The sequence below is a fragment of the Macaca fascicularis genome, chromosome 16, assembly GCF_037993035.2.
Source record: "Macaca fascicularis isolate 582-1 chromosome 16, T2T-MFA8v1.1".
Taxonomy (NCBI): Eukaryota; Metazoa; Chordata; class Mammalia; order Primates; family Cercopithecidae; genus Macaca; species Macaca fascicularis.
Window position 1 is genome coordinate 45,002,135 of NC_088390.1, and position 26,893 is coordinate 45,029,027.

Sequence of the window (26,893 nt, forward strand, 5' to 3'; positions counted from 1 at the left end):
TTATTATGTCTCTTCTAAGAATCTTTTCTGACAAATTGCACTAAACATAAAAACCACTATCAACAACTATTTAACCTATACAGCTGTAAACGTTGTCAGTTTCTTTTTCTTTTTTATTTTTATTTTTTTGAGACAGAGTCTTGCTCTTGTCACCTAGGCTGGAATGGCACAGTCTTGGCTCACTGCAACCTCCGCCTCCTGGCTTCAAGCAATTCTCCTGCCTCAGCCTCCCGAGTAGCTGGAATTACAGGCGCTTGCCACCACACCCGACTAATTTTTGTATTTTTAGTAGAGATGGTGTTTCGCCATGTTGGCCAGGCTAGTCTCAGACTCCTGACCTCATGATCTGCCTGCCTCGGCCTCCCAAAGTGCTGGAATTATAGGCATGAGCCACCGTGCCTGGTATTTGTTTGTTTGAGACAGTCTTGCTGTGTCATCAGGCTGGAGTGCAGTGGCATGATGTTGGCTCACTGCAACCTCCGACTCCCTGGTTCAAGCGATTCTTCTGCCTCAGCCTCCCAAGTAGCTGGAATTACAGGCAGGTGCCACCACATCCAGCTAATTTTTGTATTTTTAGTAGAGACAGAGTTTCACCATGTTGGCCAGGATGGTCCCTATCTCCTGGCCTCATGATCTGCCCGCCTCTGCCTCCCAAAGTGCTGGGATTACAGGCGTGAGCCACTGCACCCAGCCTACTCATCACTGTTTCTTATATATCACCCCTGCCCTTTTTTGAGATTTTTATTGTAATTCATCTGTCATTTTGCTACAGTGCTTCTTTAAGGGGAAAAAAAAAAAAATCTCTGTTGATAGATGGTTTGCACTCCCTCAAAACTTGTGTCAGTTACTGGGCTATTCAGTTTCTTCTGAGCTAGGCCTCCCACCCCAAGGCTGCAGCATTCTGCTGGCCGGCTTCACCCTGAGTATGATGAGTAGCCATGGAACTGGCTGACAAGCTAAGACCCTGCTGGAACAAGAAAGCAAGGGAAGTAGTGGAGGCTTAAGGGACTTTGCTGATGTGATTTGACTGTTGTGCTGAGTCTCTTTTTGTCCCCAGTTCTCTCTCTTCTTGTTTGTTGTAGTTGCCTAAAATTAGTTGGATCTCAGCTAGCCAATCTCTCTGGCTGCCTAGGTAAATTGCAATTTCAAAGAGAGTCAAGCATACCAGTGTAAAATTATCCTTTTTCCCTAAAACAGTAAACCCTGCTCCACTGTCATTTTGTATCTACTGCTGCATATGAGAAAACATGAAAAGTTATGAGTTTCTTTTTATCTTTGGAATACGGAAAAGTCACCAGACTCACTTGGAATTCTCTTCATTCCTCTCTTTCTCACATCCCACCACCTTCTACCTATCAGTAAATCTTGTTAGTTCTACCTTCAATATGGAGGTCAGGCATGGTGGCTTATACCTGTAATGCCAACACTTTGGGATGCCAAGGTGGGAGGATCGCCTGAGCCCAGGAGTTTGAGACCAGCCTGGGCAACATGGTGATACCCTCATCTTGTATAGCTGAAAGAACACTTAATGGGCCATAGGCACGTGAAAGATGGTTTCATTCAGCAGCTCTCTTACACTGTGTGTCTCTGTCTCGGCTACCTCTTCTGGCTCTGTGACTTCTGCCACTCCCACACACAGCTGCACAGCCAGCTTTCCCTACAGGTCAGCAGCTTAACACTTTCTCTGGGCACAAGCATGCCTGTACAGCATCAGCAGGGCAGTTATACCTTTTACAGAGAATAGTGGCTCCAAGCCAAGTGATGAGCCTTCCCATGTTATGGCTATGTAGCTGTGATTATATAACAAGTAAAGTTATGCACTTGCACTCCAAACTTGCTGAGTCATGCAGGATGTTTACCTTGGCCCATGCCTCCCTTGCTGCATTGCAGCCATGTTCCTTACATAGGAGGATCCCTTGAGCCCAGGAGTTTGAGGCCAGTCCAGGGAACATAGCAGAATCCTGTCGCTAAAAAAAAAAAAAAAAAAAAAAAAAATTAAAATATTTTTAAAATTTAGGAAGCTACTAGGGATGGAATCCTCCAAAATAAGAAGCAAACCAAGAAGGAGGAAAAATATGACACAAAATGAAGGGTACAACCAAAAGAGAGGTATAAAGTAAACCACTAGGATGGTGGTAAAGGGAGATACCAATGAGACAGTGGTATAGGCTTAGAGAGGAACGAATACAGATTGGAGCAGGCCAGAAGGGTCTGGAATAGATTTCCAAAGAAAGAGTCAATTAATAGATTACGATTGCTAGAAAAACACTTGTTAGATCCCGGTGTCTGGGTCCAGCCATGCTGAAGTCCGAGGGGAGTGGGTAGGTGAGCAGAAAGAACACTTGATGGGCTGTAGGCAGGTGAATATGGTTTTATTTAGCAGCAGCTGTCTTACATGGTTTACTCAAACTAGCTTTTCTACATTGTCCACCCTGTCTCGGCTGCTTAGTCTGGTGGCTCCCACATACCTGTGCAGCCAGCTCTCCCTTGTCTTCAGGGTCAGCAGCTTAACTCTTTTTCTCTCTAGGCTTGAGCAAGCCAAGCTGTGTCCTGGCTCCCTCCTGTCCATCTGTAAAATAGACAGCTTTGGCTCTCTCTCTTTCTCTGGGTACCAGTGTGTCCTCCATGTCAAGCCATGTTGAGCTGAGCCAAGCCCCCAGATCCCCTGTACAGCATTAGCAGGGCAGACAATAGTGGCTCAGAGCCAAGTATGAACTTACACAAATAGGTTATATAACAAGTGGACGTGTGCGCCTATGCACCAAACTCACTGAGTTACACAGGCCTTGGATATCCACCTCGGCCTATTCCTTGGCCAAAGCACATCCATATGTACCTTACACTCCACCCCCTAGGCTGAGGGAGACATAGGCCTTGGACACACAGGTTTGATACACAGGTTTGGCACACAGGCCTGACATATAAACTTTGGGCATGCAGGTCTGATACATATACAGGCTTGACACATAAGCCTGACACACAAGCCTTGGGCACACAAGCCCAATACATACATAAGCTTCTGGGCATGCAGGCCCCTTGCATACATAAGCTATGATAAACTGCCCAGCTATTGGCGCAGATTACCTTAGGTGTCACCTCCTTGGTGATTACCATTCACATTGCCTTAACTTTAACTTATTAACTACTTTGCCCATACCTGCTTTCAAACCATATGGTGTCAGTACTAGCTTGGACTGCACCAGCAGTAGCACCCCAGCTGGACCCACTTGTACATGATACCCTATTAGGAATGGGGGAGGCCCTTCCTAATGGTGAAGGCTTAGTGTCTAGAGGTGCCTCGGGCCCCATGGCCTCATCTTGCATTAGGACTTCAGGTCCCAAAACCTCTTGTAACTCTGCTGTTAAGGAACTTGCATTCAGCATACTCTGCTGCTCTAAGTAAGTAGGCACTGCACTTTGCCAAAGTGGATGTCTTCACTGTCCCTGTCCAGGGATTGTTATCCATGAACACACCCATCCCGCTGTTGGGTTAGTTGTCAGCACGACTGTAGCCCGTACTGCCATGCTCTTATGAGCCTGAAGGGCAGAATATGCAGTTACTAACTGCTTTCCCAGTCTGGGGTGGTGGTTACGCATGAACACACCCATCCCACTATTACTAACTGTGGGATGCTTTTACTATTACTATTACTAACTGCTTCTCTGTTAATGAACACTGGAGGTCAGCTCTCTTCCACAGCTGCTTCCAAGCGCTCATGCACTGATATAGTCCCTAGCCAAAACTATCTGTGGTTACATGTACATCTAGTGTAAATGGGCACCCTCGGTTTACTACCCAGAAAGGCTGTCTCAGCCTCATCATCCCAGTCCCAGGCAAGAGGAGTGCTGCCACTTTTAAACCTGCAAGAGAATCAGAGGTTAACAGAACATTATTAACAAAACCACAGCATATGGCGGGGCTATACAATAGCCCATCAGCAACACTATGAAAGTCCATTGTCGGGCCTAGCGCGGTGGCTCATGCCTGTAATCTCAGCACTTTGGGAGACCGAGGCAGGCAGATCACAAGGTCAGGAGTTCGAGACCAGCCTGGCCAATATGGTGAAACCCCATCTCTACTAACAATACAAAAATTGGCTGGGCATGGTGGCTCACACCTGTAATCCCAGCACTTTGGGAGGCCAAGGTGGGCAGATCACGAGGTCAGGAGATTGAGACCATCCTGGCCAAATGGTGAAACCCTGTCTCTACTAAAAATACAAAAATTAACTGGGTGTGGTGGCACGTGCCTGTAGCCCCAGCTACTTGGGAGGCTGGGGCAGGAGAATAGCTTGAACCCAGAAGGCGGAGGTTGCAGTGAGCTGAGATCGCGCCACTGCACTCCAGCCTGGTGACAGGGTGAGACTGTCTCAAAATAATAATAATAATAATAATTAGCTGGGCATGGTGGCGGGTGCCTATAGTCTTAGCTACTCAGGAGGCTGAGACAGGAGAATTGCTTGAACCCAGGTGGCAGAGGTTGCAGAAGCTGAGATCGTGCCACTGCACTCCAGCCTGGGCGACAGAGCAAGACTCCACTTCAAAAAAAAAAAAAAAAAAACGAAAAAGAAAAAGAAAAGAAAAAGAAAGTCCACTGTTGCCCTCCCATGAAGGCAAACTGTTCCTGGCTCTCTGAACAAGAAGTCCCAGTTCCGTTGTCAAGTGGTCCAGCAAGTCCGTGACAGACAGTACAGCTGCCAAGCCCTACAAAACATCCACCCTCAGAATGTCTTCAGGTATGGGAGACACATACACAGTGCATAAGTGGAGAGCCAAGCAGCCGATGCCAAGATGCAAAGACCCAGATTTTGCTTTCACTGACCAACTTTCGTAGCTGTTTATGCAGCTCTGCCCGGAAACTTATCCGGGTTCAGAGACCAGTGGATTGCCAAATCCACATGTGGCTCTGGTTGTCCAGTGCCCCGCAAGCCGGGCACCTTGGCCAGTTCTCTTATCAAGCAGAAAAGGCTTTACCCTTCCGCCAGCTGCAGCAGGTACTCTTTGAACTGGAATGCTCGGGCAGGACTGGGTTGCGCAGCAATGATCCTTCTCCCAAATGACTTGCGCTAAGTCTGTACACAACTGCAGACGTTAGTTGCTTAACTCCCGCAACTCAGCGGGGACACAGGCATCATAGGAAATGTGTTCCACCACAATGGGGGAGTCTCTGGGCCTCCTCTTGGGACCCAACAGCTGTTCATGCTCTATTTTCTGACGGACTACCCGCCGGGCCTGCAACGGAGGTTTCTCCTCCCTGTGCTGCATCCTGCTGGGATTGGGCATTCATTTCCCTCAGCACAGTCGCAAATGCCCATCTGACTCTGCTGGCAAAGGTATGTTCCTTTCAATGCTGTGCATTTGCAGGTGCTTCAGCGCCTTCTCCACACTCATGGGGGATCTGGCCACTGCCTCCCATGTTTCCATTGGGGCTTATCCAAGCAGCACCACTACGACCAGGTACCACAGCTCATGCTGTGGCTACATAGCCCACCCGGGAGCCCTCAGGGGCTGAAGACCCACTCACCTCATTGCGTCCTCGTCACCAATTGTTATATCCTGGGGTCTGGGTCCAGCCCATGCTGAAGTCTAAGGGCAGTGGGTGGATGAGCAGAAAGAACACTTGGGTGGCCAGCCATAGGCAGGTGAATTTGGTTCTGTTTAGCAGCAGCTGTCTTACACAGCTTACTCAAACTAGCTCTTTTAAACTGTCCACCCTGTCTTGGCTGCTTAGTCCGGCGACTCCCACACACATCTGTGTGGCCAGCTCTGCCTTGCCTTTAGGGTCAGCAGCTTAACTCTTTTTCTCTCTGGGCAGGAGCAAGCTGAGCTGTGTCATGGCTCCCTCCTGTCCGTCTGCAAGACAGACAGCTTCGGCTCTGTCTCTTTCTCTGGGCGCCAGCACACTCTCCATGTCAAACCATATCGAGCCAAGCCCAGAGCACCTGTATAGCATTAGCAGGGCAATTATACCTTTTACAGACAATACTGGCTCAGAGCCAAGTATGAACTTACACAAAAAGGTTATATAACAAGTGGAGGTGTGTGCCTGTGGGCCAAACTCACTGAGTTATGCAGGCCTGGATATCCACCTGGGCCTATCAACCACAGCACATCCATATACCTTACACCACTGTTTTTAATGTATCAAGAGCAGATTTATATAACTGGAGTAAGTTTGGGGTTAAATTAATAATAAATAATTAAAAAGACAAATAAATGAACAAACAATAACCCCCAGAAAAACAAAAATATAAAAGGGAAAGTAATCATACTATAATATTAGCATGGATAAAAATAGCGTTTTTCAGCTGGGTGTTGTGGCTCACACCTGTAATCCCAACACTTTAGGAGGCCGACGTCAGTGGATCACCTAAGGTCAGGAGTTCGAGACTAGCCTGGCCAACATGGTGAAACCCCATCTCTAGTAAAAAAAATACATAAATTAGCTGTGGTGGCGGGCACCTGTAATCCCCGCTACTCAGGAGGCTGAGGCAGGAGAATCGCTTGAACCCTGGAGGTGGAGGTTGCAGTGAGCCAAGATTGTGCCATTGCACTCCAACCTGGGTAACAAGAGCGAAATTCCATCTAAAAAAAAATATATAGCATTTTTTACTTCTCCTTCCTGCCACTTTGTGAAGAAGGTGCTTTGCTTCCCCTTTTCCTTCCACCGTGATTAAGCTAGGAGAGGATATGCCTGCACAACATGGCAGATAATCAATGGGGGACCTGAGAAACTGAATTTCTATACACATCAGGGGCTGAGAGGATGCTCCAGGTGATGGTGAAGCTAAGCTCCAGCAGGACAAGTGGAGCATGGAGTATACCTTCAATTAGAAAACCAAAACAATGTGAACTGTTGAAAACTGCTGTCACTGATTCTCTCCAAGCTGAGGGAATACACAAGGTCACTGCCTCCCACGAAAAGCCGCTCTTGACATTCATCCAGCAGGATTGTGTAGAGATCAAGAAATCCAAAAGGGCTATGAAATATTGATGTTCTGTTCAGTTTCAAGACCTCTGAAATGCAAAGTGATATGTACACTAAACACACGAGAAAATGCAAACACCTTTATAACACTTTTCTCATAGCTCTATTTTCATCCCTATTGGAAGCAAGTCGTTAACATTCATTTTATCATAAATATAATGGCAATGAATTTTAATGTGCACAAATTAAAATATTTTATAAATAAAAAATAGCATTTTACATTATTCAACTTATGGAACTATTTGATTCTAGATTATATGATTGTATAACCTGAAAAAACTAATTAAAAGTATTTTATATCATTCTATTTAGGGTATTAGATAAAAAAATTAAATAACTCATAGTGACTAAGCTGGTTAATTATTGCCCTTAAATGGATATTAAAAGTGAATTTTTCTTTTTGATAAAGTAACTAGCAAATGATTAAATGTTGTGAAAGTGTTTCCTGGTATGTGGATTCACTGAATTCCTTTGACCCACTTAAACAGAACATGTGACATTCATGAAATAGTAACTTAATAACTTTAAAACAGCTGTTCTGTAGCTCCAAATTAATTTAGCTTTTCTCTCTCAACATGTCTACTTTATGAGAAAAAAGCGTGAGAAATGAGTTGTTCTTTTGCTTTCAGGCCCTGTCCTACCATGAGCTGAAGAGGCAGCAGCATATGTGTTTGGAGTTTAGTAGGGACTGAGAAGCAGGGAAAAGAACTGCCTAACCAAAGGTATTGTTTCCACCTGACTTCCAAGAGGTCAGAAAATTCTCCCTGGTAGATACTCTTTTATACGTGGACATTAGCAATTGTTGTTAAAATGAAAACAGTTTAAACCTATTAAGTTATCATCACCTATTAATAATTTAGACTATCAGCTTATCAGATTTATCAACTAGTCTTGTAGCAAAATACTGTTGTTAAACAGCACAGAAACAAGAGAGAAGAAAGAATTGTCTAAGTCTGCAGAAATATAATATGAGCCATATAAGTTGAAATTTTCTAGTAATTAGCAAGTAAAAAGAAACAGGTGAATTTTTTTTCTTTTTTTTTACTTCCTCCTCTTCCAAGGTGAAATTTTTTTAATAACATATTTTTTGTTAACCCAATATATCTAAAACATTTTTAAACATAAATCAATATAAAATTTATTAAAGAGATATTTTGCATTCTTTTTTTTTTTGTACTAAGTCTTTAAAATCCGGTGTATGTTTTATACTTACAGCACATCTTAATTTGAACTAGACACATTTGAAGTTCTTAATAGCCACATGTGGCTACCATATTGGACAAGCAGGTCTAAGTCAGTGGTTCCCAAAATGTGGTCCCTGGAGCAGCAGGATCAGCATCACCCTAAAACTTGTTAGAAATACAAATTCTCAGGTTCCACCCCAGACCTACTTACTGAATCAGAAACTCAGATAGCTGGGCTCAGCAACCTGTGGTTTAACAAGCCTTTCAGGTGATTCTGATGACATGTTAAATTTCACAATCGGCAGCCTAAATTATGGGGAACTGGTTTTTCTTTGCTAACTAATACATTTAACAGGGTTCAAAATTCAAAAAGTACAAAAACATACACAGTGAAAATCTTCCTTTCCTGCCAGGCACAAACCATCTATCTCCCCTCCCTAGAGGCAACCAAAATGTTATGTTGGTAGGTAGCTGTCATGCTGGACCCCCTATTGACTTCAACAGGAATGGCACCATGTTTGAGATGCTGAAGACGAGATGCAGAGCCAGTGAATGAGACATACGGTTTATTTAATTAATTTATTTACTTTTTGAGACGGGGTCTCACTCTGTCACCCAGGCTGGAATACAGTAGTGTATTCATGGCTCACTGCAGTCTCAGCCACCTGGACACAAGCAATCCTCCTGCCTGAGACTCCTGAGAAGCTGGGACTACAGGCATTAGTTCTGGCTAATTAAAAAAAAAAAAATTATAGAGATGAGGCCTCACTATGTTTCCCAGGCTGAGACATAGGGTTTATTGAGGAGACTTACATACAGGGCAATCCTGTGGTGGCAGGCTGGACAGGAGAACTGCATTTGCTTATAAAAAGCATACTGGCTGGGCGCGGTGGCTCACACCTGTACTCCTAGCACTTTGGGAGGCCAAGGCAAGTGGATCACTTGAGGTCAGGAGTTGGAAACCAGCTTGGCCATCATGGTGAAACCCCGTCTCTATTAAAAATTCAAAAATTAGCTGGGCATGGTGGTGCGTGCCTGTAATCCCAGCTACTTGGGAGGCTGAGGCAGGAGAATTGCTTGAACCTGGGAGGTGGAGGTTTCAGTGAGCTGAGATCGTGCCACCGCACTCCAGCCTGGGCAAGAGCAAGACTCCATCTCAAAAAAAAAAAAAAAAAAAAAAGCATACTGGTTATATAGCATTTTCACTTAGCATTCTCACCCTAGCAACCTCCACCTGGCAACCTTGATTTAACCCAAAACAAAGGGCCTCGATCCCCTGTATGGCCCGCATTCCATGGGATGAGATGGGGCTTCCTATGTTCCTCATAGGTAAGGAATGAATCTCCTGATTGGCAACTCCCAGGTTCCTTTTGTTTGTTTGTTTTTGTTTTAAGAAACATGTTTATTTTCTGTCAAACTTATTTCCATGTGGCTTATGAGCCTGTAAGACAACTTGGTGGTTGTTCCTACCCATTCAAGTGGCCTGAGCAGTGGGAGCTGCAGACCAGGCTTCTGTGGCAGGCTGAGCTCTCCAGTCTTCAGTAAGGAATTGCTGAATAGGCACAGAGGGCACCTGCCACCTTCAGATCAGTCTGCACCCTCAGGCGGAGGAGCAGTGAACTCAGGAGCCAGAGCCGTCCACTTACCCTGAAATTCCTCCTTGGTCACAGATTTTTTTCAGCAACAGCCTGCTCTTCCTTTTCATCTTTTTTTTTTTTTTTTTTTTTTTTGAGACAGAGTCTCACTCTGTTGCCCAAGCTACAGTGCAATGGTGCTGTCTCAGCTCACTGCAGCCTCCGCCTTCTGGGTTCAAGTGATTCTCCTGCCTCAGCCTCCCAAGTAGCTGGGACTGCAGGCACGTGCCACCACGCCCAGCTAATTTTTGTATTTTTAGTGGAGACTGGGTTTCACCATGTTGGCCAGGCTGGTTTTGAACTCCTGACCTCAGGTGATTCACCCACCTTGGCCTCCCAAAGTGCTGGGATTACAGGCATGAATCACTGCACCTGGCCTTCCTTTTCAACCTCTTTAGGATCTCCGTAGAAGCAGAGATCAGGCCTGAGCTCCCATGAGTGTTCACAGGAGATGGTGCCATGCATGCACAGAAGTTCCCAAACCAGCATCCATCATATCAAACCCATAAGTTAAATCCTTTGTTGTTGCATGGGATGGCAATGTCCCCATAGCACAGAGGAGAATCTGTGTTGCACAGAGCGATTGTAGATAGATTAACGTAAGTTGCCTCTGTGACAGGCTGGTGGTCATCGTTGGAATCAATAACCACCAGAAGCTGTGGCTCCCAGAAGGCTGCCTGGATCTGGTTAGTGAAGGTTCCAGGAGTGAACCGATCAGCAATTGAACTTTAATTGAGCAATTGAGATTCTTTAGCTCAGAGTTCCGAACACACATTCTTCTTTTTTTTGAGACGGAGGCTGGAGTGCAGTGGTGAGATCTAGGCTCACTACAATCTCTTAAGACTTGACTGGGGCTAGAGAATCCACCTTCAGGATGGCTCACTCACATGACTGTTAGCAGGAGGCCTCAGTTTCTTGTTGGCTCTTGGCTGAGGGCCTCAGTTCCTCACTACAAGTACCTCTCCATAGGGCTGCTTGAATGTCTTCACACCATAGCAGCTAGTGACTGATCCAAGAGACAGCAAGGCAAAAGCCACAAGGTCTTTCTATACACTTGCCTTTGAAGGGACATACCATTACTATTGCAATTTTCTAGTATTCACACAGAGCAAATCTGGTACAATATGAGAGGGGACTACAAAAGGGTAAACATCAGGAGGCAGGGATCACTGGAGGCCATCTTGGAGGCTGCTGTATGGCAGATGTGCCTAACAGCAACAATTTAAGCATACCCTGAGAATGACCCTATGGCCTAAGACGAACGTGTGTTCGGACAGCCCAGCGCAGTGGCTCATGCCTATAATCCCAGCACTTTGGGAGGCCAAGGCGGGTGGATCACCTGAGGTCAGGAGTTCGAGACCAGCCTGCCCAGCATGGTGAAACCCCATCTCTGTTAAAAATATAAAAATTAGACTAGGCGCGGTGGCTCACACCTGTAATCCCAGCACTTTGGGAGACCAAGGTGGGCGGATCACGAGGTCAAGAGATTGAGACCATCCTGGCCAACATGGTGAAACCCTGTCTCTACTAAAAATACAAAAATTAGCCGAGCATGGTGGTGCACACCTGTAGTCCCAACATCCTAGAGATGAAATTACTGAGAGGGCTGGGCACGGTGGCTCATGCCTGTAATCCCAGCACTTTGGGAGGCTGAGGCAGGCGGATCATTTGAGGTCAGGAGTTTGAGACCAGCCTGGCCAACACAGTGAAAACCCATCTCCACTAAAAATACAAAAATTAGCCAGGCATGATGGTGCACACCTGTAATTGCAGCTACTCGGGAGGCTGAGGAGGAGAATCACTTGAACCCAGGAGGCGGAGGTTGCAGTGAGCACAGATCGCGCCACTGCACTCAAGCCTGGGTGACAGAACAAGACTCTGTCTCAAAAAAGAAAGAAAGAAATTACTGAGAGAGTATGTACATTTAAAGATTTGATGAATATCACAAAATTTCCCTGCAAAAAAAAAAAAAAGTCATACCGACGTACACCTTCGTGAATAGTGTTGTTGGAGACTTTGGATGCTCCTTTCCTCACTTTCACTCCAGTTCTGATTAATGAAGAATACATATTTAAAAAATGGTCAAATGGGAACTGACATACAGTTCTGTTAATATGCACAAGACTCTAGTACTCCTGAATTGTAGCTTACCTTAGGTCTGAGGTTACAATTGGGCATCTTACTTCCAGTGTGATTCCAGATCTTATGACCCACACAATCATGCATTCTTGCAGATAAATCAGTAAAAACAAAATTTCCTTCTTCTTATAAGTTAAAGTCCCATATTTGATTATTTTCCTTTTTTTTTTTTTTTTTTTTTTTTGAGACGAAGTCTCGCTCTGTCGCCCGGGCTGGAGTGCAGTGGCCGGATCTCAGCTCACTGCCAGCTCTGCCTCCTGGGTTTACGCCATTCTCCTGCCTCAGCCTCCCGAGTAGCTGGGACTACAGGCGCCCACCACCTCACCCGGCTAGTTTTTTGTATTTTTTAGTAGAGACGGGGTTTCACCGTGTTAGCCAGGATGGTCTCGATCTCCTGACCTCGTGATCCGCCTGTCTCGGCCTCCCAAAGTGCTGGGATTACAGGCTTGAGCCACCGCGCCCGGCCTTTTTTTTTTTTTGAGACGGAGTTTTGCTCTTTTTGCCCAGGCTGGAGTGCAATGGCACGATCTTGGCTCACCGCAACCTCCGCCTCCTGGGTTCAAGCGACTCTCCTGCCTCAGCCTCTTGAATAGCTGGGATTACTGGCATGTGTCACCATGCCTGGCTAATTTTGTATATTTTAGTAGAGACAGGGTTTCTCCATGTTGGCCAGGCTGGTCTCAAACTCCCGACCTCAGGTCATCTGCCCACCTCGGCCTCCCAAACTGCTTGGATTACAGGCGTGAGCCATTGCACCCGGCCTTTTTTTTTTTTTTTTTTTTTTTTGAGATGGGAGTCTCACTCTGTTCCCCAGGCTGCAGTGTAGTGGCACAGTCTTGGCTCACTGCAACCTCCACTTCCCAGGTTCAAGCAATTCTCCTGCCTCAGCCTCCTGAGTAGCAGGGATTACAGATGCATGTCACCACACCTGGCTAATTTTTGTATTTTTAATAGAGACAGGGTTTCACCATGCTGGTCAGGCTGGTCTCAAACTCCTGACCCCGTGATTTGCCTGCCTTGGCCTCCCAAAGTGCTGGGATTACAGACATGAGCTACTGCTCCCGGCCAGTAATTTTTCTTTCTTTTTATTTTTTTGAGACGGAGTCTCACTCTGTCACCCAGGCTGGAGTGCAGTGGCATGATCTTGGCTCACTGAAACCTCCACCTCCCGGGTTCAAGCAATTCTTCTGCCTCAGCCTCCCAAGTAGCTGGGATTATCGGCATGTGCCACCACGCCCGGTTAATTTTTGTATTTTTGGTAGAGACAGGGTTTCACCATGTTGACCAGGTTGGTCTCAAACTCCTGACCTCATGATCCACTCGCCTTGGCCTCCCAAAGTGCTGGGATTACAGGCATGAGCCACTGTGCCCGGCTAGCCCCAATTTTTATTTGGCCTGATGAGTCTGGTTTCCGAAAACAGTAGCTAAATCTCACTTTAGAAATATACCCTGTTGCTTAGACATGGTTTGAAAAAGAATTGATTGGGGACTGAAAGGGTTCATGTCTACGTCACTGTTTTTTTGTGTGTGTGTTTGTTTGAGAGGGAGTCTGGCTCTGTCACCCAGGCTGGAGTGCAGTGGTGCAATCTTGGCTCACTGCAACTTTCGCCTCCTGGGTTCAAGTGATTCTCGTGCCTCAGCCTCCCAAGTAGCTGGAATTACAGACAAGTGCCACCATGCCCAGCTAATTTTTTTTTTTTGAGACGGAGTCTCGCTCTCTCGCCCAGGCTGGAGTGCAGTGGCCGGATCTCAGCTCACTGCAAGCTCCGCCTCCCAGGTTCACGCCATTCTCCTGCCTCAGCCTCCCGAGTAGCTGGGACTACAGGCGCCCGCCACCTCGCCCGGCTAGTTTTTTGAATTTTTTAGTAGAGACGGGGTTTCACCGTGTTAGCCAGGATGGTCTCCATCTCCTGACCTTGTGATCCACCCATCTCGGCCTCCCAAAGTGCTGGGATTACAGCCTTGAGCCACCGCGCCCGGCCATGCCCGGCTAATTTTTATATTTTTAGTAGAGATGGGGTTTCACCATGTTGGCCAGGCTGGTCTCAAAGTCTTGACTTTGGGTGATCCACCCACCTCGGCTTCCCAAAGTGCTGGGATTACAGGCATGAGCCACCACACCCGGCCCGTACTTCATTGTTGATCTGCTGGTCCACTTGGTAGATAAGGAAGTCAGGCCAGACCCCTGTTGCCAATGGTTATACATATTAAACCATATTCCTTGAAGTATGTAGCTACAAAGATGGGATATTGGCTCACCGTTACATAGTTATTGATGCCAGGGTATGTTTATAAGGTATAAATATACCATTTTACTTCCCTGATTGAAAACTTCTGATGATTCATCATTGCCCAAATCATAAAGTGTATATTTCATGATATGGCTCTCACAGCCCTTCACAATCTAATCTAAACCTACTCTTCAGCCTCTTTCCTTATTCCCACCCTACCTCTGATGTCACTCCCCTATTTCTTGAAATTTGGGTGGTGGTTGTTTTTTTTTTATATATATAGAGATGGCATCTCAATGTGTTCTCCTGGCTGGCCTTGAACTTCTGAGCTCAAGTGATCCTCCCACCTCAGCCTCTCAAAGTGCTGGGATTACAGGTATAAGCCACCATGCCCAGCCTATTTCTTGAAATTTGGTCTCCAACCATGCTAAAAAACTGGTCATTGCCTAATCAGGTAAGACATGATGAATCACACTCTCCAGGCTCCTGAAGTAGCTTACCAATATTGGGAATACCTGTTGACCCTGATTACTCAGACTATATCCTGCCTGGGCTGTCAGGCAGCTCAAAGTTAAATTTTTATTTTTTATTATAAGAGACATGGCCAGATGTGGTGGCTCATGCCTGTAATCCCAGCACTTTGGGAAAACGAGGCAGGCAGATTGCTCGAGTCCAGGAGTTCAAGACCAGCCTGGGCAACATGATGAAACCCCCATCTTTACCAAAAAATACAAAAATTAGCTGGACGTGGTGGTGCATGCCTGTCGTTCCAGCTACTCAGGAGGCCGAGGTGGGAGGATCACCTGAGTCCGGGAAGTCAAGGCTGCAGTGAGCTATGATCATGCCACTGCACTCCAACATGCATGACAGAGTGAGACCCTGTCTCAATAAAAAACCGAGAGAGACAGGATCTTGCTATGTCACCCAGGTTTGAGTGCAGTGGCTATTCACAGGTGCTATCATGGTGTACTACAGCCTTAGACTCCTGGACTCTAGTGATCCTCTCATGTCAGTGACCAGAATAGCTGGGACTATGGGCACATGCCACTGCACCTAGCTTTTACAATTAAATTTAGTGCCTACTCACTAACTCTTATTACTAACTCTTAGTAGCCGAATTAACATTTCTATTTCTTTGGACCATATTTTTGTTGTTATATTTAAGACTACTTCTTTAAATGATAAAATAAGTGAGATATAGAAACGAAGAAAAATATTTTGAAATGTTATTTTTAAATTTTATTTATTTATTTATTTATTTTTGAGAGAGTCTCTCTCAGTCGCCCAGGCTGAAGTGCAGTGGCGCAATCTAGGCTCACTGCAGCCTCTGTATCCTGGGTTCAAGCAATTCTCTTGCCTCAGCATTCCAAGTAGCTGGGACTACAGGGGCGTGCCACCACACCTGGTTAATTTTTGTATTTTTAGTAGAAACAGGATTTCACCATGTTGGCCTGGCTGGTCTTGAACTCCTGACCTCGAGTGATCCGCCTGCCTCAGCCTTCCAAAGTGCTGGGATTACAGGCATGAGCCACCACGCCTATTTTTTTTTTTTTTTTAAAGAAATACATGCAGTTGTTAAAAAAGAAAAAGTACTCAAGTGTATAAACTATACAGTCACACATTCTTCCCTAACTCCACTGCCCAGAAGTACCTAGTTAAGCTTAATATATATGCTTCCAGATTTTTCATATAAGCAGCTGATAAATCTCATACATTGCTGGTGGGAATATAAATTGGCACACTATTTTGGAAAACTGTTTGGCACCATCTACTAAAACTAAATATATACATAGACACAATAGTCTCACTCCTAGGCATATATTCAGCAGAAATGTAGACATCTGTGAACTAAAAAAAATATAAAAGTAATGTTCATATAAGCATGATTTCTTAGTAGCCCCAAAGTAGAAATAAATAAATTGTGGTATATTCAACTTGAATATATCTCATAAACAATAATGACCAGAGAAGCCAGACAAAAGAAAATATGCTGTATGATTACATTTCTGTAAAGTTCAAAACAATCCATAATGGTAGAAATCAGCAAGTAGTTACCTTTGGGGAGATGGCTGTGACTACGAGGATGTATAAGAAGGCATTTGGGCTATTAATGGGTGTGATTGCATTGTGATAATTTATTGAGCTGAACACTGATGCAGTAAAAAGATATTGATCTCATTATTTTTAATGGCTCCAGAGTCTTCCATTGGATGGATGTTTACTAATTTAGTTAACCATCTCTCTATTGATTGCACATTTACGTTAGGTTTTTAGGTTTATTCCTATAATAATGCTGTTATGACCAACCTTGTATAACTTCTTCCATTTTTATGAATATATCTGTAAGATATATTTCTAAATAGAGAAACTGATGCTTTACAAGAAATACATGCTGTAAATGTTGTTAGATATTGTCATAAAACCCTGCAGAAAAAAAAAAAACTAACAATTTGCATTTTCACACAGGACATAGTTGCCTAATTTCCATAATCTGAAAATTCACTGAGTAGTGTTGGTCTTTTACATTGCTGCCTTTAGTAGGTGAAAGCATTTTCTCACTACTGCATTCATTCTGGGTTTTTTCTTTCTTTCTCTTTTCTTTTCTTTCTTTCTTTCTTTCTCTTTTCTTTCTGTCTTTTCCTCTCTTCCTCACTCCCTCCCTCCTTGATTTCTCTCTCTCTCTCTTTCTCTTTTTCTTTTTTTCTTTGACAAGTTCTTGCTCTGTCGCCCAGGCTGGAGTGCAGTGGTGCAATCGTAGCTCATTGTAACCTCTAACTCCAGGGCTCAAGTGATCCTCCTGCCTCAGCCTCCTGAATAGCCAGAACTACAGGCACTCGCCACTGTGCCTGGTTTCTCATTCGTATTTTTTAAATTATTGGTGAATTGAAATTTTTTTTTTTTTTTTGAGATGGAGTCTTGCTCTGTCGCCCAGGCTGGGGTGCAGTGGTGCAATCTCGGCTCACTTCAAGCTCCCTCTCCCGAATCCACGCCATTCTCCTCCCTCAGCCTCCTGAGTAGCTGGGACTACAGGCGCCCACCACCATGCCTGGCTAATTTTTATGTATTTTTAGTAGAGATGGGATTTCATCGTGTTAGCCAGGATGGTGTCTATCTTCTGACCTCGTGATCCGCCTGCCTCGGCCTCCCAAAGTCCTGGGATTACAGGCTTGAGCCACCGCGCCTGGCCGAATTGAAAATTTTTAATGTTATTAGCTGTTTGTTATTTGTTATGAGTTTCTTATTTATGTTGTTCTCCTTTTTTCCCCTCTAGGGAGTTGTTTGCTTCTAATATATATTAAGAATACTAATCCTGGCCAGGCGCGGTGGCTCATGCCTGTAATCCCACCACTTTGGGAGGCCGAGGTGGGCGGATCGCTTGAGCTCAGAAGTTTGAGACCAGCCTGGGCAACACAGTGAGACCTGTCTCTACCAAAGAATTTTAAAATTAGCCAAGTGTGGTAATTTTTACTGGAAATTAAATTAATTACTGGAATTCCAATAAATAAATTCCTGGAAATTCCTCACTGGAGCCTGGGAGGTCAAGGCTGCAGTGAGCACTCCAGCCTGGGCGACAGTGAGACCCTGTCTCCAAAAAAAACAAACAAAAAAAAAAGAGGAGAGAGAGAACACCAATCCTTTATAAAGTGGTACAAAATATGTTTTCTGGGTATCATTTGGAATTTGTCTTCATTATTGGTAATTTTTGACCTAAGAAAAAGTAGTTTAAATTTTTATGTGTTCTGTTTTAGGCTTTCAGTGTTTTCTAGTATCTTCTTAAGACTGGAAGGCCAGTAAGCAAGTTTTTCGGAATTTGTCCCCATGCTGACATTTTGTGTCAGGTTTTTCCTGGAACACAGTGTACCCTTTGCATGTTCCAAGGGAGGAGATCAAGGTAATATCAGACAATTCTGCCCACACATCCCGGGCTGGCCTCCCAGACACTGGACTGGGGCAGATAAGACAAGCGGTCTAGCTCCTCAAGGCTTTTATGAATGGCTCTTTGATACTGGCCTCTGAAGCCTTTGAAATGGGTCAAGGCAGAACATTTACTTTTTATCCAAGAGTTGCATTATACGCTACAAGAGAAATCATAGCTTATTCACTACTCAGTTACATTTTCAAATTGAGGTTATTAGATGTTATCACCCCAATGATCCTGTGCCAGTTATTTTTTAAAGTCATAACATTTGAAATGTAACAGTATGTTCCTTTTCCCTTATGGTTTAAGAGAAAATGATGTTCATAAAATGAATCACCCGTTCTTTACTCCCAAAGAAGCACTAGAGTCTCCAGATTTCCCCTCTCCCAGTTCTCCTTTTGCAGGGTTCTAGCTGGAAGGGCCTCACTCACGTACCAGCTCGGTGTCAGGGCTCTCCTTTTGACAAGTGTAGCTCTAGCCATCTTCCACTAGAGCCACTGTGGTTCCTCCAGCTCCTCCCAGGATGTTCCAACCCAATTCTGTACTTTTCCTGACTTTTAGAAGGTCCCATAAAAATGTTCCAGCCTCAAAAAAAAAAAAAAAAAAAAGTTAAGACTGGGCAGGGTGACTCACACCTGTAATCCCAGCACTTTAGGAGGCCAAAGTGGGCAGATCACATGAGGCCAGGAGTTCAAGACCAGCCTGGCCATCATGATGAAACCCTGTCTCTACTGAAAATACAAAAATTAGCCAGGCATAGTGGTGCATGTCTGCAATCCCAGCTACTCAGGAGGCTGAAACACATGAATCGCTTGAACCCAGGAGGCGGAGGTCGCAGTGAGCTGAGATTGAGCCACTGCACTCCATGTGCCACCATGCCTGGGTAATTGTTTAATTTTTTTTTTTGGAGGCAAGGCCTGACTATGTTGCCCAGGCTCATCTCGAATTCCTGGCCTCAAGCAATCCTCCCCACTCAGCCCTTCAGTCTTTGGAATTACAAACATGAGCCACAATGCCTAGCTAAAATGAGTACATTTTATCATATACAAATTACATCTTAATGAAGGTGATTTTTTTTTTTTTAGATGGAGTCTTACTCTGTCGCCCAAGCTGGAGTGCAGTGGCACAATCTCACCTCACTGCAACCTCCACCTCCTGGTTTCAAGCGATTCTCCTGTCTCAGCCTCCTGAGAAGCCGGGATTATAGGCGGCCACCACCATGCCTGGCTAACTTTTGTATTTTTAGTAGAGATGGGGGTTTCTCTATGTTGGCCAGGGTGGTCTCGAACTCCTGACCACAGGTGACCTGCCCGCCTTGGCCTCCCAAAGTGCTGGGATTACAGGCATGAGCCACCGCGCCCAGCCAATGAAGCTGAATTTTTTAAATGCTGGAACCAAACTACCTCACTTTTTCTTTATTTTTCAGACACTGTTAAGCTGTTGAGGTTGAACTGTGTCCCCCAAATGATATGTTGAAATCCTATCCCAACTATCTCAGAATGTGACCTTACTTAGAAACAGGGTGGTTGGCCGGGCGCGGTGGCTCACGCCTGTAATCCCAGCACTTTGGGAGGCGGAAGTGGGCGGATCACTAGGTCAGGAGATCGAGACCATCCTGACTAACATGGTGAAACCCTGTCTCTACTAAAAATACAAAAATTAGCTGGGCGTGGTGGCGGGCTCCTGTAATCCCAGCTACTCGGGAGGCTGAGGCAGGAGAATGGCGTGAACCCGGGAGGCGGAGCTTGCAGTGAGCCGATATGGCACCACTGCACTCCAGCCTGGGGGACAGAGTGAGACTCCGTCTCAAAAAAAAAAAAAAAAAAAAAAAAGAAACAGGGTGGTTGCAGGTACAATCAAGTCAAGATGAGGTCATACTGGTTTAACATGGGCCCTAATCCAGAGACTGTTGAAATAAGAAGAGAAAATTTGGACACAGAGACACAGACACATGGGAAGAACACTGTGTAGTTTTTTTGGTTTCTTTTTTTGAGACCGAGTCTCGCTCTGTCGCCCAAGCTGGAGTGCAGTGGCGTGATCTCTGCTCACTGCAACCTCCGCCTCTCAGGTTCAAGTGATTCTCCTGTCTCGCCCTATCTAGTAGCTGGGACTACAGGTGCGTGCCACCACGCCTGACTGATTTTTTTTATTTTTAGGAGAGACAGGGTTTCACCGTGTTAACCAGGATGGTCTCGATCTCCTGACCTCGTCATCTGTCCATCTCGACCTCCCAAAGTGCTGGGATTAGAGGAGTGAGCCACCGTGCCCAGCCGAAGAGCACTAAAGGAGGCAGAGACTGGAGTCATGCGTCCACAAAACAATGCCAAAGATTGCCAACAACTACCAAAAACTGAGAAGAATCAAGGAGGGATTTTACTGCTCTCTCAGCTCTCCACCAAATGAGGATACAATGAGGCAACTGCTATCTGCAAACCAGGAAGAGTGCCCTCCCCAGACCCCAAATTTGCTGGCATCTTGATCCTGGACTTCCCAGCCTCCAAAACTGTGGGAAATAAATGTTGTTTAAGTCAAAAAGAAAAAAAAAAGTAAAGTAAGTTTCTTCCCCTAGGACCTTCAGAGAGAGCATGACCCCTCAATTTTGGACTTCTAGCCTCTGGAACTGTGAGGGAACAAATGTTTGATGTTTAAAGACACCCAGGGCCGGGCCTGGTGGTTCATGCCTGTAATCCCAGCACTTTGGGAGGCCAAGATGGGAGAAATTGCTTGAGGCTAGGTGTTCAAGACCAACCTGGACAACATAAGCAGACCCTGTCTCCATAAAAACAAGCAAAAAAAAAAAAAAAAAAAAATTAGAGGCTGAGGCGGGTGGGTCGCTTGAGGTCAGGAATTCGAGACCAGCCTGGCCACCATGGCAAAACCCCGTCTCCACCAAAAAAATACGAGAATTAGCCAGGCAAGGTGGTGTGCGCCTATAGTCCCAGCTACTCGGATGGCTGAGACAGGAGAATCACTTGAACCCAGGAGATGTAGGTTGCAGTGAGCGAAGATCCCACCACTGCACTCCAGCCTGGGTGATAGAGCTAGACTGTCTCAAAAAAAGTAAAAAATAATAATAATTTAAAAAGTAACAGGGCATGTTGGTACATGCCTGTAATCCCAGCTTCTCAGGAGGCTGAGGTGGGAGGATTGCTTGAGGCGGTGGAGGCTGCAGTGAGCTGTGATCACAGCAGTGCACTCTAGTCTGGGTGACACTGTGAGACTGTTTCCCAGAAAAACAAAAAACAAAAAGTGTAAAGACACTTTGAGGGAGGGAGAGAGAAGAAAATAAAGACATCCAGTTTGTGATAATTTGCTACAGAGCCTAGGAATCTAACACAGACACTTAGAATTGTTTTCATTTATTTTTTTTGTTGTTGTTGAGACAGAGTCTCGCTTTGTCACCCAGACTGGAGCGCAGTGGCGGGATCTCAGCTCACTGCAAGCTCCGCCTCCCGGGTTTACGCCATTCTCCTGCCTCAGCCTCCCGAGTAGCTGGGACTACAGACGCCCGCCACCTCGCCCGGCTAGGTTTTTGTATTTTTTAGTAGAGACGGGGTTTCACTGTGTTAGCCAGGATGGTCTCGATCTGCTGACCTCATGATCCGCCCGTCTCGGCCTCCCAAAGTGCTGGGATTACAGGCTTGAGCCACCGCGCCCGGCCTAGAATTGTTTTCATAAGCCAGGCGTGGTGGCTCATGCCTGTAATCCCAGCACTTTGGGAGGCTGAGGCGGGCAGATCACAAGATCAGGAGATCGAGACCATCCTGGCTAATACAGTGAAACCCTGTCTCTACTAAAAATACAAAAAAAAAAAAAAAAAAAGGCCAGGCGTTGTGGCGGGCGCCTGTAGTCCCAGCTACTCAGGAAGCTGAGGCAGGAGAATGGCTGAACCCAGGAGGCGGAGCTTGCACTGAGCCGAGATGTCCCCACTGCACTCCAGCCTGGGTGACAGAGCGAGACTCCGTCTCAAAAAAAAAAAACAAAAGGAATTCTTTTCATAATATGCTCTTGCCCTATGGAGATGTTTTATAGTCAGATACGAAGTCAATGAGCTTGAGATCTGAAAAACTTCCTCTTCACTTTGTACCTCCTTGGTGGAGTTCTCAGGGAACTCGCCTTCTAGTGAGCCCGCATCCAGCCTGCTCTCACACAGATGCTGTCTGGCTCCCATTGAGGGGCTCCAATGCCTGTGGGTTCTTTCAGATGCCCAGCTTCACAAACCCCCTTACACAGGCTGCTCGTAGCATGTGTCTTTCTCTGCGTGTGGAGTGGGCTATAATATTTCAAATATTAATGTGCATTTCCTTACCCTCTAGATCATCATCACATTTTTGTTGTTGTTGTTTCTTCCAGAAGAGATTTTTCCACAACCTAAAGTTAGTTCTGAATCTCCCCTTGCTTTGAGAAAACAACAGTGGAGGGTGGGGACATCACTGTGGAATGTCAGAAATGAAAGTCAGTAAATTTTGGTTTGTAAGTTCAAAAGCGGTTTATGTCTCATAAAGCAAAAATATTAAGAAAGAAGATAAAATCAGTCAGCAGAGATGACCAGATAGGTAGAGACTGAGAATGTCACAACCTCTGCTCACTCTTACAACCACCCTGGTAGCATTTTTAACCCCCTTCCCAGGAATATTAACTTCAAAAGGAAGAAAGATCAAGTAGAAAGAAATGTGAACTAAGGTATTTTAAACATGAATTGAGATATAATTGAATTTGATTTAGTTTGCCTTAGATTAACAAGATTGTTTTCTGCTTCAGGCAGGATGGGGACTCAAGGTCATAAATTAAGACTGAATTGTAGGAAAGTTCTATTTGGCTGGGCATGGTGGCTCATGTCTGTAATCCTAGAACTTTGGGAGGCCAAGAAAGGAGGATCATTTGAGGCCAGAAGTTCAAGACCAGCCTGGGCAGTATAGGGAGACCTCTGACTCTACCAAAAAATATAAAAGTTAGCCAGACATGGTGGCACATACCTGTGGTCCCAGCTGCTCGGGAGGCTGAGGTGGGGGGATCAATTGAGCCCAGGAGGTTAAGGATGCAGTGAACTTTGATCATGCCACTGTACAACCTGGGTGACAGAGACCCTCATTTCAAAAAACCCAATTAACTAAATTAAATATAACCTTTCTTTTCTTTCTTTCTTTCTTTCTTTTTTTTTTTTTTTTTTTTTTTTTTGAGACAGGTCTTGCTGTGTCACCCAGCCTGTAATGCAGTTGGCGCCAGCTCAGGTCACTATGACCTTGACCTTCTGGACTCAAGTGATCCTCCCACCTCAGCCTCCCAAGCAGCTGGGACCACAGGCCCACATCACCACACCCTGCTAATTTTTAAATTTTTTTTTGTAGAGATGGGGTCTCACTATGTTGCCCAGGCTGGTCTTGAACTCCTGGGCTTAAATGATCCTCTCTTGGCCTCCCAAAGTGCTGAGATTACAAGTGTGAGCCATTGCTCCCGATTAAAAAGTTCTATATTCTATATATCTGCACTTGGAGGATCCTGTGGGTGAGCATCTGTGCACGACCAGTTCCTTCACTTGCGTCACCCTAGCCCCAGCCCTGCTCTTCATTTGCTGCTTTCAGAGGGTATCTTTCAACATTTTCCTGAACTTGGACCTTCTCTGAGGGAGATCCAGCAGTTTCTGAAATCACTAACTGCTCGTTTACAAAATCCTTTCGGGTCCCAGACATCCTCCCTATTTCTTAAGAATATTTTTGGCCGGGCACGGTAGCTCAGGCCTGTAATTTCAGCACTTTGGGAGGCTGAGGTGTGTGGATCACCTGAGGTCAGGAGTTCAAGACCAGCCTGGCCAACATGGTGAAACCCCATCTCTACTAAAAATACAAAAATCAGTTGGTGTGGTGGCATGTGCCTGTAATCCCAGCTGCTCGGGAGGCTGGGGCAGGATAATCGCTTGAACCTGGAAGGCGGACGTTGCAGTGAGCCGAGACGGTGCCATTGCACTGGGCGAAAGAGTGAGACTCCATGTCAAAAAAAGAAAAAAGAAAAATGTTCAGGACTGTTACAGCTGAGAAAAGATTTTTTCATGTATCCTTTAGACTTACATGGTCACAGCCTTTCTTCATGACAGGCCCCTCTCTTTTCTCCCTCGCATCCTGATAAACCCCTATTCTACCCTCTGCCAAATTTGTATTAAAAGTCGCACATGAGCCCAGATGACATCTGATTCTCTGTAGCTGACAGAGGGCTGGCAACAGAAATCTCTCTTATATCCTGGCAATATGTAATATACTACCTTTCTCGTCTAGTAATGAGAGTCCTTAAAGGGTCTAGTTTCTTCATAAAGGATGCACCCTCTCTGAAACTAGACATCAACCTTATAACTTTGAATCATTCTCTAATTAGGCAAAAGCATATCTTGCAAAATAATTTTATACTTTCAATTTTGAAAATGCCACCTAGTGGACAGAACTAGTAAGGTTTTCATGATAACAACCAGCCATGGGATAATCGCTAGAGTGAGCCCAGGGGTTTAACAAACCCTCCAGCTGGATCCACTTCAGCACGCAAACCAGACAAATGGCCTGTGATGACTTTTCTTTTTCTTTTTTTTCTTTCTTTCTTTTTTTTTTTTGAGATGGAGTTTTGCTCTCGTTGCCCAGGCTGGAGTGCAATGGCATGATCTCAGCTCACCACAACCTCCACCTCCTGGGTTCAAGCAATTCTCCAGCTTCAGCCTCCAGAGTAGCTGGGATTACAGGCATGCACCACCACACCCAGCTAATTTTGTATTTTTAGTATAAATGGGGTTTCTCCATGTTGGTCAGGCTGGTCTCGAACTCCCGACCTCAGGTGATCCATCCGCCTTGGCCTCCCAAAGTGCTGGGATTACAGGCATGAGCCACCGCATCCTGCGCTGTGAAGATTTTTCTCCTGTCTTTTCTGCTTCCCTCCAAATTAATCATGACATAATAATTTAAAAGAAAATATTGGGGGGCAGGCATGGTGGCTCACACCTGTAATCCCAGCACTTTGGGAGGCTGAGGTGGGCGGATCACTTGAGGTCAGGAGTTCAAGACCAATCTGGCCAACATGGTGAAACCCCATCTCTACTAAAAATACAAAAATCAGCTGGGCAAGGTGGTTCATGCCTGTAATTGCAGCTACTGAGGAGGCTGAGGCAGAAGGATCACTTGAACCAGGGAGGAGGAGGTTGCAGTGAGCTGAGATTGTGCCACTATACTCTAGCCTGGGCAACAGTGCAAGACTCCGTCTGAAAAGAAACAAAATAATTAACATCAAGAAGAAAATGTTGGTTGTTCCAATTCATGTTGTTATGACGTCCAAGTTGCTAGCTATTGTAATGGCAAAATATTTGGGGAAAGTATATGGAACAAAGGTTCATGTGCTGGGCAGTGATGGGAAGTTAGTAATTAGTATGTCCACTCTCCAACTGCATAGAATAGTTTACACTCAGCAGGAAAATCACTAAACTAAAATTCCAAACATAATATGAGAATTCAATAGGTACTTTATTGTTTGAAAAAACATATAAATCATGACTGTTTCTCCCCACCCCTAAGAGTAGTAATTGAAAACTCTGGAAATCTTTTAAACAAAGATAGGACGCATTCCTTTGTTTCAAATATAGAGTACTTGCAGATAAGATCCCTGAAATCTTCTTTTGAGAAATGTCAGGGCAAAACTGAGATCCAGTTTCTGAGTTTAGACAGATAATTACTGAAACTTTTGAGAGTACTTGGAACTTCAAATTATCTGTGACTCCACCTTTACTGAGTCACACAGCAGCCATTACAGCCCTTTTCTGTTTCTTCCTTTGTGTTGCTCCATCCTAGGTTTGGGAAATGGCGCATTTCCTCCTCTCTGCCCACTAGCAATTTCACATTTCACTTTCAGCTAGAGGAAGGGACACAAATAAATACCTATTAGAAATTATGGGGTGGAATAATTTTTTGGATGAGAAAGTTTCAAAAATCATGAGAGGGACCTATGACAGACCCCCTAGGGTCTTATATAATGTCCCCTCCACATTTCTCTGCTTTTAGACACAGCTGTGCTGAATAGTTCCACGCAAGTTCACATGCACCTAGCACTGATGGTGCTCATGAGTACACGTGTGCATCTTGTTCAATGCCCAGGACATTCTTCAGTGCCACAGGAGCCTGCTAGACTCACGGACAAGTGCAGTCCAAGGCAACCCTCAGGCAGAGGGGGATGGGAATAAGTGATGATCCAGCCTCCTTTCCTTCGGAAGAACCATTCTAGGAGGCCCTGGCTGACTGGAGTGCCTGATCTCCACAGTTGCAACCTGGATAATAATTTTTATATGATCTTTTACTCTTCTATTTCACTCTCCTTCATCTCTCCTGTGATCACTTTCCAAATAAACTACCTTAATTCAATTCCTTGTCTCAGCCTCTGCTTTCAACGGAACCCAATCCGTGTTCACTAGGAGACAAGCGAGAAAGTATTCTGAAGTCCATTTTTGCTCTTAGTAAGTTAAGAAGAGTATACTTATTCTGAGCCAGGTGCGGTGGCTCATGCCTGTAATCCCAGCACTTTGGGAGGCCGAGGTGGGCAGATCACTTGAGGTCGGGAGTTTGAAACCAGCTTGGCCAACATGGTGAAAACCTGTCTCTACTAAAAATACAAAAATTAGCTGGGCGTGTTGGTGGGTACCTGTCATCCCAGCTACTCAGGAGGCTGAGCCGGAAGAATTGCTTACACTTGGGAGGAGGAGGTTGCAGTGAGCTGAGATCACACTACTGCACTCCAGTCTGGGCAGTAGAGTGAGATTCCATCTCAAAAAAAGTAAA

At 45.1% G+C, this 26,893-nt stretch overlaps 1 long non-coding RNA gene across 2 annotated transcripts; it reads left to right on the forward strand.

Annotated features, from left to right (window-relative positions):
- Nucleotides 1–5,058: 5,058 nt before the first annotated feature.
- Nucleotides 5,059–26,479, forward strand: LOC123569404 (uncharacterized). Of its 2 annotated transcripts, none has more exons than XR_012425554.1 (3): nucleotides 5,059–5,333; nucleotides 20,252–20,646; nucleotides 26,123–26,479. It is a non-coding gene; the product is annotated as an uncharacterized lncRNA (long non-coding RNA). The 2 variants fall into 2 exon arrangements; XR_006693060.3 differs by lacking the exon at nucleotides 26,123–26,479 and adding an exon at nucleotides 7,618–7,710 and having other exon boundaries at nucleotides 20,252–20,641.
- Nucleotides 26,480–26,893: the final 414 nt, after the last annotated feature.